The sequence below is a fragment of the Cervus canadensis genome, chromosome 30 (assembly GCF_019320065.1).
Source record: "Cervus canadensis isolate Bull #8, Minnesota chromosome 30, ASM1932006v1, whole genome shotgun sequence".
Taxonomy (NCBI): domain Eukaryota; kingdom Metazoa; phylum Chordata; class Mammalia; order Artiodactyla; family Cervidae; genus Cervus; species Cervus canadensis.
The window spans coordinates 13573876-13588082 of record NC_057415.1 but is presented as its reverse complement, the minus strand read 5'-3'; the positions used below and the strand labels follow the sequence as shown (position 1 = coordinate 13588082).

At 39.1% G+C, this 14207-nt stretch overlaps 1 long non-coding RNA gene across 5 annotated transcripts in view; it reads right to left on the bottom strand.

The window, feature by feature from the left end:
- Nucleotides 1-14207, bottom strand: part of LOC122431808 — a 68856-nt gene that overhangs the window by 45257 nt on the left and 9392 nt on the right. For 4 of the 5 annotated variants that reach the window (XR_006266632.1, XR_006266633.1, XR_006266634.1 and 1 more), the window contains exons 2-3: nucleotides 6186-6339; nucleotides 4434-4498 (exon numbers count right to left, since the gene is read on the bottom strand). This is a non-coding gene — a long non-coding RNA (uncharacterized LOC122431808). Of the gene's footprint in view, nucleotides 1-1668; nucleotides 1805-4433; nucleotides 4499-6185; nucleotides 6340-14207 lie in introns of all 5 variants that reach the window. The other variant, XR_006266631.1, reaches the window with a different exon arrangement.

Genomic DNA, 14207 nt, shown 5'->3' with positions numbered 1-14207 from the left:
ATCATATTATGAAAGATAAATAAATTATATAACTAAACAAAGACATTTAACTCTATTTCAAAATCTGATATGAGTGGCTCAAAATATTGACTAAGATGAATGCAAAATAACCAGGTGACTTTAATATTCTGTTGGCCTTTGGGTACTCTTTTTTCTTTCAAGGATAAGAACATCACTTCCCAGCCAAGACTTTGAGTTGTTTTGATAGTTCTCTGATCATTCCCAGAACGGTGAAGGAATTCTCAGTTTTAAATCCTCTGAAAAAAATACAGGTACTCGTAATCCAATATTTGATTATTTTAATGGGGCATTGGAGGTTTAGGCAGAGTCATGAAATCCAAACAAACAATTGAATGTTGCAACCCACTTAATAAAATTAGTTCCAGGACACACAAATCACTCAGTTGGAAAAGAATCTTCAAGAAGAGGCTATAATTAAAGTAAGAGGGTTTCTCATCAAGACAGAGCCTTAGGACTTTGACTCTGAGGTATATAAGCTTTGCACATTCTTTGAACCTGTCTTCACTGCTTGAAAAGAGAGAGAGGGGGAGATGGAGCTAGAGCCAGAGAAAGAAAGGAAAGGAGGGAGAGAATTTTAAGGAAACTATGACGCATAAGGGATAAAAAGAAAAAAACATCTGCTGGATAATTAGCAAATTCCTTCACAAAGAGAACATTTAAAAGTTTAAAGTTTTCAACACCAACTAGACCACATTGTTTCCAAAAAATGCTTACTATTATTTTCTATTCTAAATTCAGTCAATTCAGAAAATTATTTAAAGAGGAAAGTAGGGGAAGGAGTGGAAAGAAGGGCCCTCTTCAGTAACTACCAATTGAAATCTCAATCTGTTGTGAAGTTTTGGTATCTTGTGTCACCCAAGACAGGGAAAGAGCCTTAAATATCATTTCCAAGCTGGCTCAATATTTGTTTGTCCTCAATTTGAACCAAATTAATTTGATATCCAAATGTGCTACTTTTTAACCAAGTGTTGGGCTAATGTGCAGTCACTCAGTCGTGTCTGACTCCGCAATCCTTAGGACTGCAGCCTGCCAGGCTCCTCTGTCCGTGGGATTTCTCAGGCAAGAATACTGGAGTGAGTTGCCATTTCTTCCTCCAGTGGATCTTCCCAACCCAGGGAACAAACTCGAACCTCCTGTGTCTCCTGCACTGAAGGTGGATTCTTCACCTGCTGAGTCATTTGGGAAGCCCAACAAAGCAAGTAAACTATATATTTCAACTCCTTCAGTTGCTGAAGTTGGAAGGGGTGAATTGTATTTTTAGCTGAGCAAATATGAAAGGGAGCTGGAAATGGTTTGGGTCTCATATCCAGTGGGAAAAATGGAGAACTGGTGGCCAATTAGTCTACAAAATTGGCTGAATTTCAAGAAGAAAAATGGTGGTGAGAAAGGTTTTCATATTTAACATTTTAAGAATAAAAAGTATACTTTAAGTACAGAAGGATAAGGATAGGTAAGATAAGGAAGTGAAGCTTACTTCCTACCTGAGCAAGGAGATGAAAACAAATTCAAAGTCCTTCAACCTATCCTCACAGGGCCAGGGCAACAAGGAGGGCTGTAGTCCCCACTGCTAAGGCAATAGGAGAAGCAGGAAATGGAGGGACGCAGGAAGCATTCAGGCAACAGCATCTGGAATGGCTGTGACCTTACCCATTACAGTTTCTTGACTGTTTGTTACTCTGAACTTCCACCCCTCCTCTTTCTTTCTCTTCCGCTCCTTCCTTCTTTTCATGCTCTTCTCTACTGCATTGGGCTTCCCTGGTGGCTCAGAGGTTAAAGTGTCTGCCTGCAATGAGGGAGACCTGGGTTCAATCCCTGGGTCGGGAAGAAGGAGAAGGAAATGGCAACCCACTCCAGTATCCTTGCCTGGAGAATCCCATGGACGGAGGAGCCTGGTGGGCTACCTTAGTCCAAGGGGTCACAAAGAGTCGGACACAACTGAGCGAGTTCACTTTCACTTTCACTTTCTCTCCTGCATTGGGTCTGCTACATCTTCTAGCCTCTTCCTCTCTGAGGCTAACACAAGGAGGAGGTCTGAATAAAAGCAAGATTCTGGCAGTATCAGGGAAGAGTGGTAAAAGATACTTGTTACTCCAAGCTCTAACTTCCACCTCCTTGAGAAATCAGGTGATTTTAGTCAGTGAAAATCCATGATTTCTTGGCATCCCTCAAAATATCGTGATTTATAATATAAGAATTTGCATGCATGTTCTTTGGTAGACAAAATGCACAAAATTAATCAGTCAACACAGTTTATTTGGGATTAGCCTAACCACTAGCTTATTTGCTCACTTAAATGTCATGAACAATTACAAAGGGCTCTTCTCATGCCTCCCTTATTCTGTCTCTTCCCATCCTTACTAGTAAATTTATCTGGTGGGTGGACCTCACAGGCTTCATAGATCAATGACTAATGCTATGGAAGTTCTTAATGGCCCATTGGGTTCAATCCTCATGTATTTGTATTGAGGGTGGGAGGAAACATGTGTACCACCCTCCTTTCTGAATATGATCCTAACTTTTCCTGCAAGATAATCAGTATAAATTACAGTTTGAATGAACTTGCTCACATTTTCTGAGAATACATGCCAGTAGGCAATCTGATGACACCATCAAAGAAAAAGCCCTGACTTTGACACAGTTCAAACAGGAACATTCATAAATGTTTCCATCTCCAAGTATCTTCTTATTATATGCAGGCAGAAAATTGACTGAGTCAATTCCACTGACCTGAAAAAAAACTTTTTGCTGATCTGAAATTTTTAGACCCTGACTGTGCAGCAATCGGTAAATTGTTACCTATATAACTGCTTTGTGCATGAGTAAGAACCCACAGAACATTTGTAGAACTGAAAGACCCCCATTCTAGATCTTACTAAAATCTTATATCAAAGGCAATTCATACACATATAAAACAAATTCTGAATAAAAATTATATCTGTCTGGGTCCAACCAGGAAAACAAACCTCTCTAGGTATATAAAATAGAGGAAATTTAATTCCTTCTACAGATGATAAATGGAGATGGGGATGGCAACCCACTCCTGTGTTCTTGCCTGGAGAATCCTATGGACGGAGGAGCATGGCAGACTATGGTCCATGGGATCACAAAGAGTCAAACATGACTGAGCAACTAACACTTTTATACTTTCATAGATGATAGAAGCTGAGAAGTAGAGCCCACAATAGTGGTATAACCCAGAGACTGGCAAGAGCCGAGACCCTCTCTGAGGCTGGAGGAATAGAGAGAAAGATCACTGTTATCTTAAAATCCAAAGTCAAGGTCATAGGAGCAAATGGCCCAGATCTGGCACCCTGGCAGAGTGTTAGCTTAGTTAATATGAACACTGAGTGCAAAATAAATTCAGGAAAAAGTATTGCTCCTGACACATTATACCATGAGTGCTCAATATATATTTATAGGTCCCACACATACATCAGGATGACTCAAAGAAGTCATCAACAAGCTTTTATGCAAAATTGGGAACAGGGACATTTGAGATAGCATCCAATAATTATTTTCTTTTCAGTTATTTCTTTCCAGTGCTGCCTAAACAAGCAAAAAGAGTTACCTGATACATGTGAATTTATTGGGATCATTACCCTGAATCCAAGACAACTAACTACTTAGTTTTCATTCTCTTTATGAAAGCAAAGCTTGGCAGGCCTGGAAAACCCGCAGTCTACAGGTCGCCCATTTCTCTCCAAGCCTTTTGCCCAGCCTTCTCACCAGTCTGCGAGCCTATGGTGTCTGGCTTGTGGCTAGACCACAATTCTGAGGCAGTTGGCAAGTGGGGGCGGTGCCAGGCTGACTTCACCATGATGGTATCAAAGTTGGGGTTGGGTTGCCAGTCTCAACAAGCTGATATCAAAGTCAGCCCCCTCCTCCAACCTGCTTGGTTTGTCTGCTGGAATAATTGGCCAACATTAAGCTAGAGACTATAAAGACCACAGGATTATTTAAGACCCCAGTTAACCAGTTTCCCAATACCAACTGTTCCAAGTAAGCATTGTGTATCATGTCATGTACAATGAGGTAGATTTTAGAGTCATCTAGACCTAGCTCCAAATCCCAATCCTTTTGTTTACTCACTGTACAGCACTGAGCATCTCAACCTTTCATCGATAAAATAGGAAGGATGAGGTAGGAATAAGGGCACGTTGCACATGTAAGCTCAGTTCTCCATGTAACATACACTTTATGTTCAACCAATGACATGTACTGTAAATGTGAATGTTTAGTAAAAGCTGTTCGTTGATAACAGTGATAATCCATGAAGGATATAGTTTTGCAAGGTAGAATACTGAGCAAGCCACTAAAGCAGTTACAGTGCAAGTAGCCAAATATTGCATATGGATGTGTAGTTGATGTGTGCTCTCTCCATTTGAGACAAAAATGTTCTCTAGGCTGCTTACCTGAAACTTGAGGTCCTACTTCCCACACTCATGATGGTGATTCTGATCCATAAAGTCAACAGCCCCTGCAAAGGAACGTTCCAAACTGAGTCAACAAATAGGAATTCAGAAGAAACACCACTACCCCTGACTTCATTGTGACTGGGAAAAACCAGCTCTGAATCATTTTCACTTTGTATATGTAGATTGTTCTGTACTGACTGTAAATGGGAACAGAAGCACTAATATTTGCAGTAGGAAAACGGTGGAGACTAGGAGTTTCAAAGGAGAGGACCGTCTGCGGAAGCCATCCACACTCTATCTGTTCTCTCCCCTCCCTCGTCTTCCCTTTGCCCTTCTGCTCCTCCTGGTATTTCTTCTCTCTCCTGCCTGCCCTCTCACCCACAGGGATTGCTCGCCATAAGATGAGACACGTTTCATTATTCAGAGCGAAGCATTCAACAGGCCATCTAAAAACGTGATACATCCCCAAATAATCATATTAACTATTTTGTTATTTCAAATTTAAGAAATCTGCACATGAGAACTGTCCAAAAACTAGGCAACTGCTTTTCTTTCAGGGGGTATGTTGACATATTCAGCAAATAATTTCCAAAACACTATGTGATGTTTGAAGTTGTTTTTCTAACCAAGACAGTGTGTGTGGCTTGAAAAACACATTTGTGTGGTATGTTTTCGTAGATTGGCTTGCCAGGTGACCAGAAATAAAAAGCATGTCCTTAAAATTCCCTCCTCCAAGGTCTATCTTCCCCAGTCAAGGGGTTCAGTGCATTCCAGCTTTACATTTTTTGCTCTAACGCCCTGTGTGGCCTTGCTCAGTTTAGATTTGAACCCAGTTCAAAAAAGCACAAGTCCAGGAAAAGATTGTGCAAGACTTTTGTGTTTACACTGCACTGTACATTCTTAACAATACTGGCTATTTAATCCATAAACATCGATTTAAATTTTATGAGATTACCAATCAGCGTCTCAGAAAATATTACAAATTTAAAAGCAAAAATAGAGAAAATACTAAATAAAGCAATGTTTTCCCAGAAGTTTATGTAAGATAATGAACACAATTGCATTGATCAAGTCAGTGAGGCAAACATTGGTTGGGTGACTGCTCTGTGGCTGGGTGCTCAGAGGAACATAAAAGTGAGCAGGATTTCCCAGACCTTTATCACATCATACTGTAATTATGATTAAAAATCAAATTATGATTAAAAAATTATCAATTCATTAGAAAATCATTGTGCAGTCTCTCTCTATCCGAGCTTGTAAGGATATTGATCTTGGGGGGTACAATACTACTTACAAACTGCTTCATTCTGCTCCAAATTTTCTTATGAAGTTTTAAAGATGAATGAGAGAAGAGCATTTTTATTAAATAATTCTTTAAATTTCCTATATTTATCGTGGAAATTTTATCACAATAATGATAAAAGCTAACACTGAGGACGGTCAACTTACGATGTGGCTGGCACTGGTCTAGTTTTAAGCATTTTTACATACAATCATTTCTTTAGTTCTCAGAATAGCCTTTGAGCTGGGGTTCAAGTTTCTATCACTATGTAACTAACTAGCTTAAATTTAGTGGCATTAAAGAATAACCATTTTTCTATGTTCATAGATTCTGTGGGTCAAGAAATCAGATGCACAAGAATTCAGATAGGGAGGACTAGGTTTCCGTTCCACAGTATCTGAGATCTGGGTGGGGAAAACTTAAGCAGCTGGAGGGGGCATGACCAGAGAGCTGGGGGCTGGAATTACCTGATGCTGTTTCCTATACATCGGACAGCTGGCCTGGGATGACTGAAGACTGACTCAGGTGGAACTATGGACTGGGACCCATATTCGTGTAATGTCTCCTTGGAGCTTGAGAGTCCTTACAACACAGCAGACTTGATCTTCTTACTTGGCAGCTCTGGACACCAGTGAGCAAGGCAGAAGATAGACATCAATGGGTTGGCTGACCTTGAGTCAGATGTTTATATTTGTGGCCAGTGAGAATAGGACTATGTTTTCAAACTTGGACATCTGGGCTCACAAGTCTGGGTATTTCCCAGTGAAAGGAACTATTTTACAGTAAAATTCAACCTAGTGGAAATTTCTGCAGTTGCAAGTTGCAAAGAAGAAAGTTTATGTTTTCCTTATAAACACTTACTAAGAATAAACTTTATATATGATGGTAAGTAAAAATTAAATAAACAGGAATCAAATACATAGGAATGAAAGCATTGAGGCTGAAAAGAAGAAAGACAATTGAAATGCAAAGGAAAGGAAAGAAAAGGTGCAAATCAAGAGGAAAAGAACAGAATTCACCAAATGAAATGTTTCCCTGAGTTTGTGTGTGAGTATGAGATCAGTGGATCAGTAAGAAAAAAAATGAATCAGGGTTTTAGAGAAACAAAAATTCAAAATGGAGAAAAAGAGGGGGTGGGATATTAGTTGGATTATAGCCAGTTTTCCAGCTCCAAACATCTGGAGCCAAGACAAGGAAAGGTGAGGCGCTGTCCTTTGCTGCAACACTTGCCTCCACAGGGGCTGGTTACTCAGGATATTTACATTAAATTAACGTGGCTGGCTATGGCTGTGTTCAGCACTTGGATACGCGGTTAAATAATCAGTGTGGTTTGGCTGCTGGTTTCTTTACTGTGGTTGAATAATTGGTGTTGTCTTGGTTGCTGGCTACTTAAAAAATGTATATGTGCACTTGTTTCTCTTTTTTCTTTCTCTTGAGCAATTTTGACAAGCCCTTGGCAGAAAAGTGGCTGACCAGCTTTCAAACCAGTGCTTTTTCTCCTTGTCATTTATGCTTCCCCCAGATGCTTTTTAAGGACTTGAGAGTCTTAAAAACTTTTCTTCCCGGGATCTAGACGATGTGCTCTGTGTTAGGAAAGAATTCAGCTTGCTTCTTTTTGTTTGTAGCAAAGAGATAAGGCTGAGTCTAAGGGCAGCTGTGGTTTACCAGAAATGGATGCCTCTTTTCTAGGTATGATTCACTAGATCCTCAGATCTACCATAAGAATGGGGAAAGACAATTACAATGACCTTTGGATAAAACAACTCTGCGTTGGTGCTGTGCTTAGTCACTTAGTTGTGTCTGAGTCTTTGCGACCCACGGACTGTAGCCTGTCAGGCTCCCCTGTCCATGGAATTCTCCAAGCAAGAATACTGGAGCAGGTTGCCATGCCCTCCTCCAGGGGATCTTCCTGACCTGTGAATCGAACCCACTACTCTTATGTCTCCTGCATCGGCAAGGGGGTTCTTTACCATTAGTGTCACCTGGGAACCCCAAAACAACCCTATATGCAGGTCCCATGTTTGTCATTTGCTAGATCTTTAAAACCTAGAACAGTACTTGATACATAGTAGATGCTCGATATTTGGTAAATAAAGGATAATAACTGTGAAAATAAAGTTTGCTTCATTCAGTCTTTTTGTTGATTTGCTTAACAATTGTCAAATTACCACAAGCTGTTCTGCCCTGGGAAACCCACTCCTCCCCAGATGGCTCTGTCTTCCCTCATATTCCAAGACTCAACACTGACTTCAGGCAAATGATGATCAGGGTGAATAATCCTCCTTCAGCAGCAAACTGGGACAGGAGTGTCAAGAGACAGCACAAGTCAGGGACAAGCCTCCACCTGCCAACAAACTCCAATGATATATGCATATAAGTCATGAATGAAGGCAAAGTCTTTAACTGCTACTCAGAAACCACAGGTTCTCAGGGTCCCAGAGGATAAGGAACCCAAAGGTCCAAGTCTGAAGCCACATACAGAGAGGAAACTAGTGCTTCAGAGTGGGAAGTAAGAAAGAAAGAGCGTTTTTTCAAATACGTCTCGTCAGTATTAGGATAAATTCACCTCTACTAGAAGTCTAGAACATGAATTTAATGCCAATCATTGTGGTTCCTCAGATTCAGGATAATCTGAGTAAAATTGATCGGAAAGTGTCAAGTTTCTTAATATTGATTCAGATCTATCTCAGGGCAGAGGTGAGGGTGAATACCTAAGATTTTAAAGGAATTTGGGGAGGATTCTTTAGAATTCATTGATCTTGCCATTTTAGTAAGGAGTTTTATTTTCCCTAATAAAAGGCATTCTTCAACAACTTTTTTGAGAACTACTAAGACCAAGTATAGAGAAACTCCCAGGAAAGGCAAACCTCTCATCCCCTACGCTGTGCTGGGTGCTATGGAAACAAGGTGGGGTGGTGGCCAAGGCGACAGGCTTAGCAGGTCACTTTCTGGGCATTCTCACTTATTCGGTGTTGTTGGATCACTTAACTGCCTTCAACTTAAATGCCATCAATCTTTGCCTTATTAATTTTCTGAAGACATAAATAATAATGTTTGTCTTACACATAATAAGAGAAATTAAAATTAAAGCTACAAGGAGGTATAACTTTCATCTATCAGATTGGCAAAGATCCAAAAGTTTAATGACACGTTGTGTTGGTGATGATGCAAGCAGACAACACTCCCGTACGCTGCCACAACTTCTTTGGAGTATGGCTGACCCATTGAAACAGCACATAACCAGCTGAAACTGGTTTTTCCTCCTTAAATAGGTTGATGGATTAATCAAAACTTGAGTTATTTTAGAGAATAGCACTGCGCGTGTGTAGGTTGGAAAGCCATGTCTCCAGGATGACCTCGGAACTAAGAACCCCCAGTCCACCTAACTCAAATAGAAATGTTGTCACCAGAGCCCTTTGTGAAGCAAGAAATTGGTCAATATGGAAAATCTGACTTCCAACATCAGTCCATACATCAGTTCATAGCTTATATGAACTGATTCAAGACTAGCCAATCAGCCTCCAAGTTTGGAACTCCCCCAACCTTTTAAATTTCACCCTGAACCGTGGATCATGCAGACAGATTTGAGTACTGCCTCCTGTCTCTTTGCTGGTCAACCTCACAATAAAACTCATTTTCTCAAAAACTGGTGTCATGGTATTGGCTTCTGTGTACATAGGGGCAGTGAACTTGCTTTGTAACACTATCATAAATAGAACAGTTGATCTATCACAGTTTAAAATGTCCCTCCTCTTTGATGCAGTAATGTCACTTCCTAAAATGTATCCTCTGGCTGTATTAAAGTACTTGTGAAAAGACAAATGTGCGAGGTTACTCACTGCTGCATTGAAACCACAAAAGATGAACTTTGTTCATCAGTAAAGGACTGGCTAAATAATGTATGGAACATCAAAAAAATGGGATACTATGCACTCATCAAAAGGATAAGCAAGTAATAGGTCAGTGCTTGGAACAGCGTCCAAAATGTATTATTGAGTGAAAAAAAGGCAAAGATGATTATTTTAAAAGATTTATTTTATATACATATGTAATATCTCTGGGGACACATATAAAACTTTGATAGCAATGGTTGAGGGAGGTGAGTCTGTAGGTGCAAAGGTGAGTGGAGGCTTTCTGGACACGTGAATGTTTTTATACCTTGTATGTTTTGCACTATATACATATATTTCCTATTCAAAAGTGCATTTGAATAATAATAAGAATAAACTGGCAAAGAAAACATGGTGAAAGGAGTTTTGGTAACTAAATGTATACCTATGCATGAAATGAAGGTCTATAGCATAAAGCCACCAATCACAAGCACCCCTAATCAGAACACTATTGGAACAGAGTGCTGATCCAGGTAAGAACTCAATAAATATATCTGAGGTGGGTAACTGAATTATATGAAAGAGTCTATCAATATAAATGGTTAATCATTTAGGGATATGTGTACAAATTTTGGATTCAAATGGCATGTATGGCCTCACACTATTTTTTCAACAGAAGAAAAAAGAAATACTGGACTTTCCTGGTGGTCTAGTGGTTAAGAATCCTGCCAATGCAGGGGAAACATGTTCGAGCCTTGGTCTGGGAAGATTCCATATACCATAGGGCAACTAAGTCCATGTGCTGAAACTACCGAGCCTGTGCTATCTCTAGAGCCCAGCAACCACAACTACTGAAGCCTGCATGCCCTGGGGACTGCAGGAAATGCAACAGGAAATGCCACCACAAGAAGCCCATGCACTGCAACAAGAGAGTAGCCCCCTCATTGCAACTAGAGAAAGCCTGCGTGCAGCAACGAAGACCCATTGCAGCTAAAAATAAATAAATTTTTTTAAAAAAAGAAAAGAAATACTAAATGTTGAAACTTTAAATAATAAAGCTATAGATGAAAAGATTCAATTTAACATCCATGATTCAATTTAACATCAGTTTTAAGTTAAAACAGAAAGTTTCCAAGGGGTTGTCAGTATAGTCAAACTATTCTGTATAATAATAGTATGATATAGACTGGTCAATATACATTATACATTTGTCAAAACCCATAGAAAGTATAACACAAAGAGTGAACCCTAAGGTAAACTATAGGCTTTAGTTAATAATAAGTGTTGATATTTGTTTATTGATTGTACCAAATGTACCATACTAATAAAACATGTAAATAAAAGGGGGAACAACCCAGGGAGAAGAGGGCAGGAGATATGTGGGAACTTGAAACTTTCCAATCAATTTTTCTGTAAACCTAGCAGTGCTTATAAAAATAAAGTCTATTAATAATAACAATAAGAGAACAAAGTAGAACATAGGAAGATTCTTTTTAAAAATGCTTCAGCTTTCTGACATATATAATTAAGCATTCCATGAATACCTGTTGGCTTCAACTGAATCAAAGTCAGTAAAAAAGGAGCAGATAAGTATGAAAGCAGCTTTAAAATGTAGGATGACTATCAACTTATTTGTGATAAATTTGATACAGTCCTGGGATTCACATTTCAAAAGAGCCTTAGACAGTTTGTCAACAATCAGTCAATAAGATCATAGATTTTTTCCCCCAAGATACTTTATGATAATTACATATATTTAGCAATAAAAATAGAAGCAATTCTAATGCCTCTCTCCCAAATTCTTTGAGAAACATTAACCACACACTCATAAATTTTACGTTAACTTGTTGATATATAATTTTGTTGTTGACAAGGTTTTCTTGACGGGGGAGGATGGAATGTGGAGAGGAAGCCTATTGCCTTTGTTTAGACTTTTACAAGGAAAAAAAGTAAAATTTTTAAATAACTGAGAAGCTCTCTCACAAATTATGTTTTAATGTTTAGAGAACAGTTTATCCATATTTATGACACATTTACAAAAAAGTTTCTTCTTGATATCAATAGTGAAAAACAAGATTTTAAAACAAGGCTTGGCACAGCTTTCAAATATCCCACCATGTCCACTAAAGAATTGACTCTAATTATTGAAGAGCTTAAGATGTCATGTCCAAATGTGCATAAGGTGATATCTTGGAAAAATTACTCTTTGTAGAAAACTATACTGACTGCACATTCAGAACTCAACTCAACATTCAGAAAACTGAGATCATGGAATCCGGTCCCATCACTTCACGGCAAATAGATGGGTAAACAATGGAAACAGTGAGAAACTTTATTTTGGGGGCTCCAAAATCACTGCAGATGGTGACTGCAGCCAGGAAATTAAAAGACACTTGTTCCTTGGAAGAAAAGCTATGACCAACCGAGAAAGCATATTAAAAAGCAGAGACATTACTTTCCCAACAAAGGTCTGTTTAGTCAAAGCTATGGTTTTTCCAGTAGTCATGTTTGGGTGTGAGAGTTGGACTATAGAAAACTGAGCACCGAAGAATTGATGCTTTTGAACTATGGTGTTGGATAAGACTTTTGAGAGTCCCTTGGACTGCAAGGAGATCCAACCAGTCCATCCTAAAGGTAATCAGTCCTGAATATTCATTGGAAGGACTGATGCTGAAGCTGAAACTCCAATACTTGGGCCACCTGATGCGAAGAACTGACTCATTGGAAAACACCCTGATGCTGGGAAAGATTGAAGGCAGGAGGAGAAGGGGACAATTGAGGATGAGATGGCTGGCTGGCATCACCGACTTGATGGACATGAGTTTGAGTAGGCTCCAGGAGTTGGTGATGGACAGGGAAACCTGGCACGCTGCAGTCCATAGGGTCGCAAAGAGTCGGACACAACTGAACTGACTGACTGCCAACTGCAAGCCTGGGAAGGTAAAGCAGATTATGCCTCAAATGGTCTATTTGGATTTTAAATTTCTGTTTCATTAATATCTCTCTTTCATAAACTTTGAAAGTTAAGTTTCGTGAGAATTGAAGTGCCTGCTGATTCAGTGGGATTTCCTCTTGTTGACACCCAGCCAGTATCTTGATCTCACAAAGCAATAGTGTGGGGTACACTTCCCACCCCCGGAGAACAGCTGCTCTTGTCTGCTCTATGGAGAATCAGAAAATCTGGGTCATTCTGCCACTTGGCATCCTGTAGCTGTTAATGACATTCTTTGAAGAATCAGAAGTTTGTTTCCTACATTTGTATTAATCTTCAGACAGTGGTGAGCCCTTAAGTTCCTACACCTAACAACTTGTTTGCCTCTAAAACAAGAGAAAACAGCTAGCATCAACATATAGCACAGAACTTCTCCAACAATTTGTGGTGAAAGACTTGGTTATTTTTCCATCTATCACTTAAAAATAAATAAATAAAAATATATGAATAAAAATAAATACAGATGCATGGTCTAAATCAGAATCTTAAGGTCCCAGTGTCTTTGTGAATATCTTCCTGAAGGGGTGGGGCAAAGTGAGCTCTATCCTCTCTTTACCAAGAGGGTTTTGTAAAGACAATGTGAAATGACAGAAGTTCATTCAAACTTTATTGCAACAAATTGATTGTTTCTATTCAGGGTTGGAAGAGTCACTTCATAAGTACAAGCATCACCGATGTCAGGTTCCCCAGCATACTGTACTGCCGGTAGACATTTATCTGCTCAAGGTGAGTGCTTTTGGTTTCCATATACTCTAGCTTGGAAAAGTTTCTATCTGCAGAGAAGATGCCATATCACCCAAGTGAAATGATACCTACAAAATGGAAGCCCCCAATTTTTATTGGTCAACTCAACACGCATAAAATTATCCTTCCAAATTATCATAAAAGAATCCAAATGCTTGTTTCTACCTTCTCACAGGGCTTGTGGACCAGGGCTGACTTATGGAACACATTGGTGGAGCCCTGGTACAAGGGAAACTTTTCTTCTAATGACACCCTTGGTTTTCCTTCAGAGAGCCTACTCTCTCTCACTCCTAAGGAACTTTGTCTAGAACTTTTGGGGAAAAAGTAATTATTTCTAATGAGATTGCTAGGATAAACACAGCATTCTTTCTTCTGTAGTTTTTTTTTTCGGAGAAGGGGTATAGGGTAAGATTCTCAGAATTGGGCTGGGCCAAGTGGTTGTATTTTACATTTATTTTACATTTTAAAAGTGTAGCTAGATCTGCTTGCAAAGAGAATTTGCATTTCCATCAGAGGTATCCTAAGGAGAACGACTGTCACAGGGCTTCCACAGTGTTTAGCCTGTCTCCTGGCTGTTAAAGTAATATCTCATTGTTTTCTCACTTCCTTTAATCTAACTACTAATTAATTTAAATATCTTTTCACTTGTTTGGTGACATTTGGATTTGCACTTCTATTTGTCTAGAACTGTCTATTTACATCTTTCCCCTCTTTTCTCTTAGATTATCTTTTGCTTGTAAGAGCTCTTTGTTTATTAAAAAATTGGCCTTTTGTCATCTCTGTCATAAACATTCTTTGCGGATCTGTGGTATGTCTATTGACTTTGTCTCTCGTTATCTTTTCTATACACAACTTCTTAATTTTTTATATAGTCAAATATGTATGTTTTTGTTTCATGTCTTCTGATTTTCCAGTCTTGGTTA